We start from the raw sequence: 11,917 nt of genomic DNA on the forward strand, positions 1-11,917 counted from the left end.
AATGATGGGATTATGAAAGGCCAGCCAAGGGTGACCCAGAACCACAGGAACTGCTGGGCAATGGGTAAGAAAAAACTCAATCTTTTCAGAATGCAGAGCTCCTACCGAAAGTAGAACAGGAGGTGTACAGAGAGAAATAACCCCATTGGACAAGGGACTCCCATCTAAACCATGCATGGTGATACACCTACCCAAGGCTAACTGAGGAATACCTAAGGCCTTAGCCCATGTTAAATCCATAAAGTTCCCTGCAGCTCCACTGTCCACAAAAGCCGAGACCGAGGAACAGAGGCTGCCAAAGGAAACTTTAGCTGGAACCAACAGTGAATTATTTGAGGAGATAAGCTGCAGACCAAAGTGAACCCCCTCACAACTCACTTGGTCGAGGCGTTTCCCGACTTGTTCGGACAACTACGGGCAAAATGTCCCTTACCCCCACAGTATAAACAAAGACCAGAATTTTGCCTTCTGGTTCTTTCTTCAGGAGACAGTTTGGAGAGGCCTATCTGCATGGGCTCCTCTATGTCCACAGGAATGGAAAAAACACAAGGAGAAGACCCGACAGATGCTCCTTTTTCAGCCCTCCGCTCTCTGAGACGACGATCAATCTTAATAGAGAGCTCCATGAGTTTATCGAGAGTCTCAGGAGCGGGATACTGAAGGAGACTGTCTTTTATAGACTCGGATAAGCCGAGGCGAAACTGACTGCGCAGGGCTGGGTCATTCCATCCACAGTCGTTCGACCAACGGCGAAACTCCGTACAATAAATCTCTGCGGGATTCCTACCCTGTCTGAGAGCACGCAACTGACTCTCGGCGGATGCCTCTCTATCAGGGTCGTCATACAATAGCCCTAAAGACCCCAGAAAGGCGTCTACAGACAATAAAGCCGGATCGTCTGTCTTTAAGCCAAAAGCCCAGGTCTGAGGATCCCCCTGTAGCAAAGAAATAATAATTCCTACCCGCTGAGATTCCGTACCTGAGGAGACTGGTCTTAAACGAAAATACAGTTTACAAGACTCTTTAAAATTAAAAAACTGCTTTCTATCCCCAGAAAAACGGTCAGGCAGATGCATTTTTGGTTCAGGAATGACCCTCGGGGAAGTCCGTAACAGATCTTCCTGTGACCTCACCCGAAGGGACAGATCTTGAACCATCTGAGTAAGCTCTTGAATCTGGCTAACTAAAAGCTGGCCAGGATTTGGCCCAACACCGGAGGGATTCATGAGGCTGACAATTCTCCCAACAGAATAAGGGAAAAAATTAACTCCTGTTTAATTTTAAATTTTAGTTTGGCCGGTGATAATGTTATGATTCCCGTACTCCAGACCAGAGGAGATCTTTATGGCAGAGGTCTGAGTACTGGAAGGATATGCTGGTACGGGAGCAGGAAAGCCTAGTAACCCCTGGCGCCCTAACTCCGTTGTCTCGCCCGTGTTATCAGAAATCCCCTGCGAGACTATGGTTGCTTGAGCCCATGGCAGCCGCGTTCGAAGGGCGGATTATGTCTGCCCAACCCCGATGCCCCCTCAGGTCTTAATGGGAGACAAAGGGAAATCCGAGACAGGGTGATAACAAGGGGCCCTCTGACTAAGCAACCAGGCCAGGGGTTACAAGCTATCTAACTTAAACCAAAAGTATGTGCGGACAAACCGCCAGGGAAAAGGACAACCAAAGATCCACTGATCCGTTACTCCTATCCAGCACCGCTGGATACCAGAGTGGATTTGTGGGAGCGGAATCCTCCGCAAAAGCTCCAGAACACAATAAACTAAATAATAAATAGTAGCGGTCAAGCCGCAACACACGGCTACGCCGCGACTCACAAACACCACAGGATGTTAATGGTGCTCGGTCGGACTCCAGGAATAGATGACAAATTCCGAGTACTGGATCACTGAGGACAGGAACAACCGGGTTGAGCAGGACTGGAAACTCTCTGTAACTGACACAGCAAACAGGAAGCTATCACCGGCGTCTGTGAGAAGTCCTGAGAGTGCTTAAATTTGGGAGCCCTCCAATCATGATCCAGACAGGGTAATCACATAATGATGCCGTGCAGCTGCATGCTGCACGGCCAGAATACACAAGCACTGATTAATTAAGACCCAGCAACGGGGAACGCGGTCTGACCGTGGCGTCCCCGTTGCTAGGGTCTGAGCGGCTCCGTGCGCCTGGCGTCTAGCGTTGCTAGGGAGCCGGCGGCTGTCTGCCTGCGGCGTCCCTAGTTGCTAGGCGCCGGGCCGCACTGACGGGCGGATCCTCGGCGCCTAACACCATCTCCCTCAATGCACACTCCGCTCCATCTCTCTCTCTCTCCATCCTCACAGTAGCAGAGTAACAGCAAAACACAACTTCTTGTCTCTGGGATCAGCTATACCCTGTGTCTGTTGGGGGTGTACATGTGTTCCGCTATTGGTCCAGGTGAGGGAACTTTCTCATTCATAATGAGTCATTGGTCAGTTCATATGCAAGCCTTGAAGAAGACATCAAAAGGGTTGGCCTCTGGTTTCCACCCACACATGCTCCTTTCAGGAATGTCCTTTTGTTCACTTCAGAATTGTGGCTTTATATTCCTACATTCAATCATAACTACTCATTGCAATGTGCTACAATCTAACCACTGGTATCAAATTAACATACACATTCCCCTGAATACTTTGACACCAAGCACGACATGTCCATCTTGCTCCGCTCCAACAATACACACATGACGTTATACTCCATTACATAATTTAAAACCTTATAATGTCTGGTGCTTGACATGTTTAATTTATGTGCTGTATGAAATATGTGTTGAATATATCTTTGTGGCACGTCTGTGTAAATGCATATGTTATCATATATTGCTGTGCTTGCTGCGCGTATTCGCAAGCATAGCGACTCATAATGTGTGGAGTTTGTATGTTTTCTCTATGTAATATTTTTTTTGACTTCGACAGTCCAGCCTTTGGCAGTAAACAATAACTGCCATAAATGAATAACAGAAGAAAAATATTTCAAACACATAATCGGTGACCTAGACACATGTATGTAATCATTTCGCAAATCAGACATTTGGCTATATTTGGGGAAGACAGGGAGGAGGACGAGACATTCTCTATATGCACTCGGTGGTACACGAGACCACTGATTGGGTGTGAGACGACATTCAACCTACAGAGTATGCTGGGACAGTGCTATGGCCTATGATGTCTGATTTGAACGAACGTCGCACACATACATGCACCTACGTCTTTGCACACTGATGTTCGGATTTCGATAGAGGTTTTGCTGGGTAGAGGGAGAAAACACAAACAAATCGTGAAAGAGACATATAAAATTTTCATGGCATATATTCCTATCACTTTCTGAACATTGTTTCCGTATGCTAGGTCTGTTTCATCACTGAACAAGGGTTATTATTTCAGGTTGTGTCCTTCCTAGATAACTTAAACCTTCAGAGTTCGGGGAGAGCCACTCAAACATTTCTTCCACATATATTAATGAGCTCTTTATCTGTTATTTGTGAATAGCCATTGTCTGATTGTCCCTGATTACTTCCCAATTTCCTGATTTCCTGAAATTGGTGAGATTTAAACATACCAGGGATTTATCTATGGTACTGGTGGATGTTATGACTAGGGGGTCTAGTTATATTATATTCCTTGTCCACCGGTCCCCCCCTCCGTGTAATTCAAGTACCTCAACTTTATATATATCCAAACCACCGGCCGGTGTACTTAAATTCCTTTTATATATAAAAAGAGAAGAAACAAAACAATACAGCCTATAAAATATCTCATGTAAGTATACAGACTGAGATTTGATAAATAAAAACACAGAGAATCACTCTCACCTAAAATGACTGTCTAATTAGACACAAGAATGTATAGAGGCTCAATCAAACATTAGTATCACAAAATCGCTACAAAATATATCAATGTGGCACTCTAAATACTTTCTTTTATAACTAATAAATAGCAATACACCTTTCCCGTGAGTAGCTTCACACTCTGCTTAGACACATTAGATTAATCAGTCCATTATATCACTGGAAATCCATTCAATGTTTGTTATATCAACGTGATATGGAACACGCTGATTCTACAGCTGGTTAGTGTCCATGATTTGGATGATATCCGTGATTAAATGTTTCTTGCAAAACACAGAGTTTTATAAGGATCCGTTTAACATTCAAATAGCCGTAATAGTAAATCTGACTAGATAGTCTTATTTATATCGTCTGGCCAGACAACGTGATTATTCTCACCGCACTCTCCCGTTTATTAGGTCCACAGGACTCCTCCCGGCTGCTGGTGCTTGTAACCTTAAAGAGCAGACATCTCTGGAGAATAGAGTCCGTATACAAATGTGGAACGGCTTGGGGCTGCAGTTAGCGGTGAGCGTGTCCACTGGCACTCACGACTCACGATACTTCAATCCATACCACTGCCAGTGGACACGCTCACCGCTAACTGCAGCCCCAAGCCGTTCCACATTTGTATACGGACTCTATTCTCCAGAGATGTCTGCTCTTTAAGGTTACAAGCACCAGCAGCCGGGAGGAGTCCTGTGGACCTAATAAACGGGAGAGTGCGGTGAGAATAATCACGTTGTCTGGCCAGACGATATAAATTAGACTATCTAGTCAGATTTACTATTACGGCTATTTGAATGTTAAACGGATCCTTATAAAACTCTGTGTTTTGCAAGAAACATTTAATCACGGATATCATCCAAATCATGGACACTAACCAGCTGTAGAATCAGCGTGTTCCATATCACGTTGATATAACAAACATTGAATGGATTTCCAGTGATATAATGGACTGAATAATCTAATGTGTCTAAGCAGAGTGTGAAGCTACTCACGGGAAAGGTGTATTGCTATTTATTAGTTATAAAAGAAAGTATTTAGAGTGCCACATTGATATATTTTGTAGCGATTTTGTGATACTAATGTTTGATTGAGCCTCTATACATTCTTGTGTCTAATTAGACAGTCATTTTAGGTGAGAGTGATTCTCTGTGTTTTTATTTATCAAATCTCAGTCTGTATACTTACATGAGATATTTTATAGGCTGTATTGTTTTGTTTCTTCTCTTTTTATATATAAAAGGAATTTAAGTACACCGGCCGGTGGTTTGGATATATATAAATTTTTATTGGCAAATAATAATAAATAATAATAAAAATCTTTTGCCCAATCTTATGTGCGCTGCAATATTTTTTTCTTTTTTCTTATGATCTTAAAGGTTGAGTAGCCTTAATTTGCTGGCAGCACATGGGTTTGGAGTGACTGAGCGCTTGGTTATAGTTTTATTTTCACGTTAAGTACCTCAACTAACTCTAAAAAAAATATGGCACTAATCCTGCATCATTTTGTCTTAGAGGTACCTGTGAGCACATCCAACATTCCGTTTGGTTTAAGACCTTACCCACTAGTGAGTGGTAATCACTCAATGGATGTCTGTCAAATGCTGCCTTATTGCTAGACTGACATCTCTGGATGCACTCATCTTCAATTACAATAACTACAAAATACAGTATTCCTCATACAATAGCCTATCACGTTACCTCCGAACTCCGTAACTACTGGACCTTTGATTTTCTCTGGCTTTAACAAAGTTATAGGCTGATCCTGGGATCCTATAAAGATATCACTCCTTTCTCCAGAACCAGTTCCAGTCCAACACTCGACTCCTCATGAAAAACCTCACAAAAATTGAATGTCCTGAAAAAAATGTTTGTCAACGGGGAAAAAAGAAAGAACAAAACAAATCTTGTCCATAGCAAATCAATTACAATGACTGGTCTTTCTGTAATCCTTTAGTACGCTCAGGTAGTGTCCAACAGTGCCGCCTCTCAGTCTTCACGGAACAGACTCTCTGGTGATACTTCTGCGATCTCACTCCATTTACGAGTTCCTTCTGGACTACCGACTTTCCTGCAATGGGAATCGTGGACCCAAGTCTCTCTCTCGGCTACTTTCACTGGGATTGTGCTGTCAACAAAACTTGGTACGGTCCTTCCCACCTATTAGGCAACCTGAGCGTAAGAACAATCACACAGTCTCTTGGTTCACAATCAAGACAGTTAGTAGTTGGCATACCAGGAATCAACAGTTTCAAGTTCTTTTGTCAAGTTCTCAAATGCTGGCTCATCTCGATAAGGTATTGTACGGTCACCTCATTGGTGCATTTCTGATCATTGTGCGGATCAATCATGACATGAGGTTGTCTTCCAAAAAACAAAACAAAAACCAAAACAAAAATTTCGAAGAGGGTGATTCGTTAAGCGAGGATCTGGGAGTGGTTCCGATGCTACATAACACTAGTGGCAGTGTCTATGACCACAATAGTCCAGTTTCAAGCTATCACTTTGCTCCTACTCCTAAGGATACCATATCTACACACAAATTTCTGCACAATTTTCTTTGCGGTAATCACGGCAGTATCCGTGGTGGCAGGAAATGCCTCTACCCAGTTTGAGAAAACATCAGTGCACACCAATACATTTTTCAAATTCCTACAGGGTGTTAACTTACGAAGTCAATTTGTATTACCTGAAAAGGTCCGTCTGCAGGAGGGATATGGGATGGCTCTGTTAGTACTTCCTTACTAAATGTTCTTCCTCATGCAAGTAAGACAGATCATTGCTTTCCTGCTTGCCTGAGAAGAGAACCCTGGTACATGCCAGTAAGCCGTTACCAATTTGCACATACCTTATTTACCCTAGGTGAGTCAGACCATGTGCCGCCTCAGCTAGGCTTGGGAGATACATTCTGGGGGCCACTTCCACGCTGTTGAAGCTCTACTAACTCAGCGTCTCCACGGGGGTTCCCGATTTCCGGGGTTCAGTACGTCCACTCCTACTTTCAGCTCACATTAGCACACAATGTTTTTCTGTACAGAAAAATATCACTACCTATGACTGATAGCCTGTACCAGAGGTAGTGCACTTTAAACAAAATATTATATTAATCTGCTTTTAAAATCGGATAGTTACTTGCTACGGTATAACTACAAATCTTTTATCCCACGTTTAAATTTATTTCTATTGTGTGGTTAAACTTGCGCTCGCTACTTCACGCAACTTTGCATAAGCACACAACCGGGTGTGTCCCTGCGCCACGTGCACATTTCTGCACGCTTACCTCACGTACCGTACCACGTGTACACCTTGCATTCGCAACTTAATATACCACACTTGTTACAATCAAATGTGAGCAAAAATGCTATTGCCCACTTACACAATACACAGTTGTTCCTCACATCCGCCGGAAGTCGCCCACAAAGGTGAACCTCTTTTTAGTGTTTACCTAAATTATTGGCCGGAACTGTGTCTTGACTATTGACTATAATTTAAATGCTATGATTCAGATTGGATAGCTATCTTGCAGAACATACACTGATATAAATACCCATATTATATAATAATATAATATATATAATAGTTATATATACACACACCATTTACTGCACTTGTATGAGACCCCTCACCCAGCATACGTATTCGTAAACACACTGAAAGAATGTAGTTTCTCTCAGAGCCTCTATTTTTCATATCAAAGATGTTTGCCTGGCTGTACTAGTGGTTAAACAAGTTAATTAACATTTCAATGCCTATCTTTTAGCAAACAGAGTTAACTAAATCCTGGAAAGAAAAAAAAAGACTTTTTTTTATATCTGTGTGTAATTTCTTACATCAAGTATTCATCTCACTATTAACTCTCACTAGGCCCAATTGAAACTATTTGTAATTGACTATAGCATGGGTTAAATAAATTAATTGGTAGCTTATAAATGGTGTTGGATTTGTACATATATGTTGTTTCTTTGTGACAAAGGAAACTGATTGTTTTAACCAGACTGAAAGTCAGCTATTTAGCTAAATTGGATAAAGTGACCTTCCTAAAATGGCCACTGCTCCTCCCCCTTATTCACAAATTATACAAGCACCAGAAGTTACTTTAGGCCTGGGTTTAAAAGTATGCGGATTGGCCTCAGCATGCTAACACAGCTATATTATACCTATGCACCAACTTTTAAATGCTCTTTTAAATTTACTAACAGATAAACAATCCAATCTGAATCAAACACAATATGACTTATTTGAACTTTGTTTTGCAACAATAAAAATACGCTGTAGAATTTTAAATACTGAGCATTTATATATTGTCCCTTGAATTTCATATCAGTGCCTTACTGATAACACAAAAAACAAACGGCAAGTGATTCAGCAGCATCAAGATGCATCCATCGTTAGCTGGTAGACCATAGCCACGTCTGTACAGTGAAATCATTAAGAACTTGATATCCCGGACGGGCCCCCAACTGTAAGAGTCAAATTAATTTCTAATAAATATCTAAAATGGCAGTGCTAATATATGCTGCGGACGCCAGGCGCGTCTTATTACTATATAAAAGTGCGCTTTACTTCGCAAACACTACATCCCTTAAGAGAAAACAAGTACTCACACACATTGTCTGATTGAGGTCCAATGCTCATTGTATATAATTGATATTAAAAGGATACAATATATCACATGTACAGTATATATATGGTTACAGAGTACATTTTCATAGGAAGCAATTGTTACAAAATAATTCATAGTCACGGCCAGCATACAATTATCATCTCCCTCAATGCACACTCCGCTCCATCTCTCTCTCTCTCTCCATCCTCACAGCAGCAGAGTAACAGCAAAACACAACTTCTTGTCTCTGGGATCAGCTATGCCCGGTGTCTGTTGGGGGTGTACATGTCTTCCGCTATTAATCCAGGGGAGGGAACGTTCTCGTTCATAATGAGTGATTGGTCAGTTCATATGCAAGCCTTGAAGAAGACATCAAAAGGTTTGGCCTCTGGTTTCCGCCCACACATGCTCCTTTCAGGAATGTCCTTCTGTTCACTTCAGAATTGTGGCTTTATATTCCTACATTCAATCATAACTACTCATTGCGATGTGCTACAATCTAACCACCGGTATCAAATTAACATACACATTCCCCTAAATACTTTGACACCAAGCACGACATGTCCATCTTGCACCGCTCCAACAATACACATACATGACGTTATACTCCATACTATAATTTAAAACCTTATAATGTCTGGTGCTTTAAAGCAACAGGTATGGGCCTTTGGAGAGAGCAAAGGACCAAAAGAAAGGAAAACTATAGGCCTTTTCCTGGGCACACTTGAATAGATTGAAATGATGAAATTGTTAAAAATTAACTTTTATTAGTATATACTTAAGCACCAATCTTCACTCATTATCCTTCATCAATTAACTTCAGTTTGCCACACTAATTCATTCACACTCTACACTTTCTTTTTTTCACACAGACACACATAGAGGCATCCACACCAGTTATTTGCACTCCACCTACTAGTTCCACAGTCTGCTAACCATATACACCATATCTCACAATCCACTAGTCCTTCCCCACACTCCTACTACCGCTCTCAAACCCCCCCTCCCCTTCTCTCCCCCCCGCCCCAGCCCTTTTTCCAAAAAAAACCCTTTCCCCCCCCTCCCTTTCCCCAAACCCCCCCCCTCACAAAAAAAAACCCCTCCAAACCCTCCACACCATTTCTTTCCTATCCATACCCTTCTTCCCCCTTTTCTCCCCCATTCTTCCTCCCCCCCCCCCACCCCAACCCCCCCCCCCCCCCCTCCCCCCAGTATCCTAACCATCCACTCAGCAAATTTAATTCACTATATACCACACCTCATACCAACTGTCCATAATCCCCACCTCGCCCTCCTTATTTCACATACACACAAAAGATTACCCCCTCTTTCTCCCTATACCCTCTATACTCACCACTCTCCTCCCGCATACCTCACACCAACAATTATTACATTTGATACCAACTGCTGTCCTTGCCCCAACATTCTATATGTTCTCCACTGACTTTTATTTATAATTTACAGTGTTCCGACCAACCCTTTATATTCGCATGATTCCTACTTTAGCCACATAATGTTTCACCAATATATGTTCCTTTTTTCTGTTTCCAAAACTATTCTCTACTCATATATATATATATATATATATATATATATATATATATATATATAATCATTATATCTCTTTTGACCTTATTCCTCATTTTTCAGCATTCGCAGACCTATACTTAATTCTAATTCTTTACTCCTTCATATATAACATCCTTTTCTATTTATCTCTCCTCTTTCATCATATTACATATCAACCTGTTTTTAACTATATTTTTTGCTTCTATTCATACTCCCCCACCCTTTCCAAATTTTTCTTAATTTCTCTCAATTTCTTCCAATCCGGTCTCACTCTCTTCAAATTAACACAATATTTAGATTGATCCCTAAGAAAAATCATATGATTCCTCTTCATAGGTTTCCAAACTTTAATTAGACCAGCATCAGATAAACCTGATTATTAATGACACTCCCAATACCAGTTCCAGTCTGCCGCAAATCATTTTCCTTTTGTCAGGTGATCCACTACAGATAAATAGAAACAGGTGTATTTCAAACTCTCCTGACAGGCTGCGCTCATAAATACTGGCAGACGGGGACTCCGAGAGCAGGCGATCATGTGATCAAGCTCTCGGAGCGAAACGTACGTCACTTCCGGTCCCGGCGCCCGAACTTCCGGTTGCACGGACCGCGGCCGCCGGCACCTCCTCACTCGATTCCTGTGCGTCCACTGATCTGAGGGTCTCCAATAGAGGTCAGGGTAAGATAGCCCTCGGCTTTCAGCCGAAAACGGGCTCCCTTTGCCACAATCGTGGCTCCCCCCCCCCTTCTCTTTCCTCTCTCTCCCACATTATCCATCATGCACTTCACCAATCATTAGGGGAACAGTGGTAAATCCGTGTATTGTGACACATAAGTATTTACATCGTCATGATTATCATGCTTAACTTTTTTCTTTCTCCTTTGGACATTATTACTGGATAAGGGTGGGGGAGGAGCAACCCTCTCACAAATGGACAAAGCATTTGGCTATTATTATTATATATGCCTAATTGAATATCATTAACTATGACTATACTATAGACATATTTTTCCTATTGTTTTGAGCTTCCCAGATAGGGCATTATTAAGCCCTCCTGTTTTTCTAGGCTGATTGGGAGCATGTTTGCCTTTTTGTAATATCAACCCACAGACTGCATACTCAGCACTGGTGTTTGAATTTAGATCACCATTGGTCAGGCCTCTAGGCATAACACCCATCAGCTCATCTCATTATCATCATTAGCATTAATAATTTTTTTCATTCAATTTGTGACTTATCTCAGCATTTGTTTGGTATTATCCATCTCAGAACTGCATTTGTCTGAAATTCAAACATTTCTGATCAGAGCTCCCAGCACAAACTACTGAGTCTATTATACTTTACCATTGACCACATACAATCCAATACCTATTCAATTGGTGATTGATCCTGGGTTCCAATACGATCGGATAACGGTGCGCCAAGGAGACAAAAATTTACCTACGGTCAGACCGCACTGAGTATGCCCAAACTCGTCTGATCTTGGAAGCCAAGCACTGCAGGGCCTGGTCAGTACCTGGATGGGGAACCACCAGGGAATACTAGGTACCGTAGGTATTTTACTCTCCAACAGCCTAAGGTATTTGGGACCCACTACATTTATCTGATTTCAGGTCATCAGTATTTGTCATAGTATAATGGAATCGAGGTTGACCTCATTCATTCAAATTTCTTCCCATAGAGGATATGCATGAATTTCTTTATGGATGAGGGCTCATATATTTTCGCTCACCTTTAATATAATTTTGCCTATAATAGGTATATTGGTACTGGCGAACATTCACGCATTGATGCCAGCTCTCGTTTTTTCTTAAGTATATACTAATAAAAGTTAATTTTTAACAATTTCATCATTTCAATCTATTCAAGTGTGCCCAGGAAAAGT

The 11,917-nt window shown here is 41.7% G+C and overlaps 1 pseudogene; it reads left to right on the forward strand.

Annotated features, from left to right (window-relative positions):
• Positions 1 to 11,470: 11,470 nt before the first annotated feature.
• On the forward strand, positions 11,471 to 11,589 carry LOC134947106 (5S ribosomal RNA; annotated as a pseudogene).
• The last annotated feature ends 328 nt before the right edge of the window (positions 11,590 to 11,917 follow it).

The sequence above is a fragment of the Pseudophryne corroboree genome, chromosome 7 (assembly GCF_028390025.1).
Source record: "Pseudophryne corroboree isolate aPseCor3 chromosome 7, aPseCor3.hap2, whole genome shotgun sequence".
NCBI lineage: Eukaryota > Metazoa > Chordata > Amphibia > Anura > Myobatrachidae > Pseudophryne > Pseudophryne corroboree.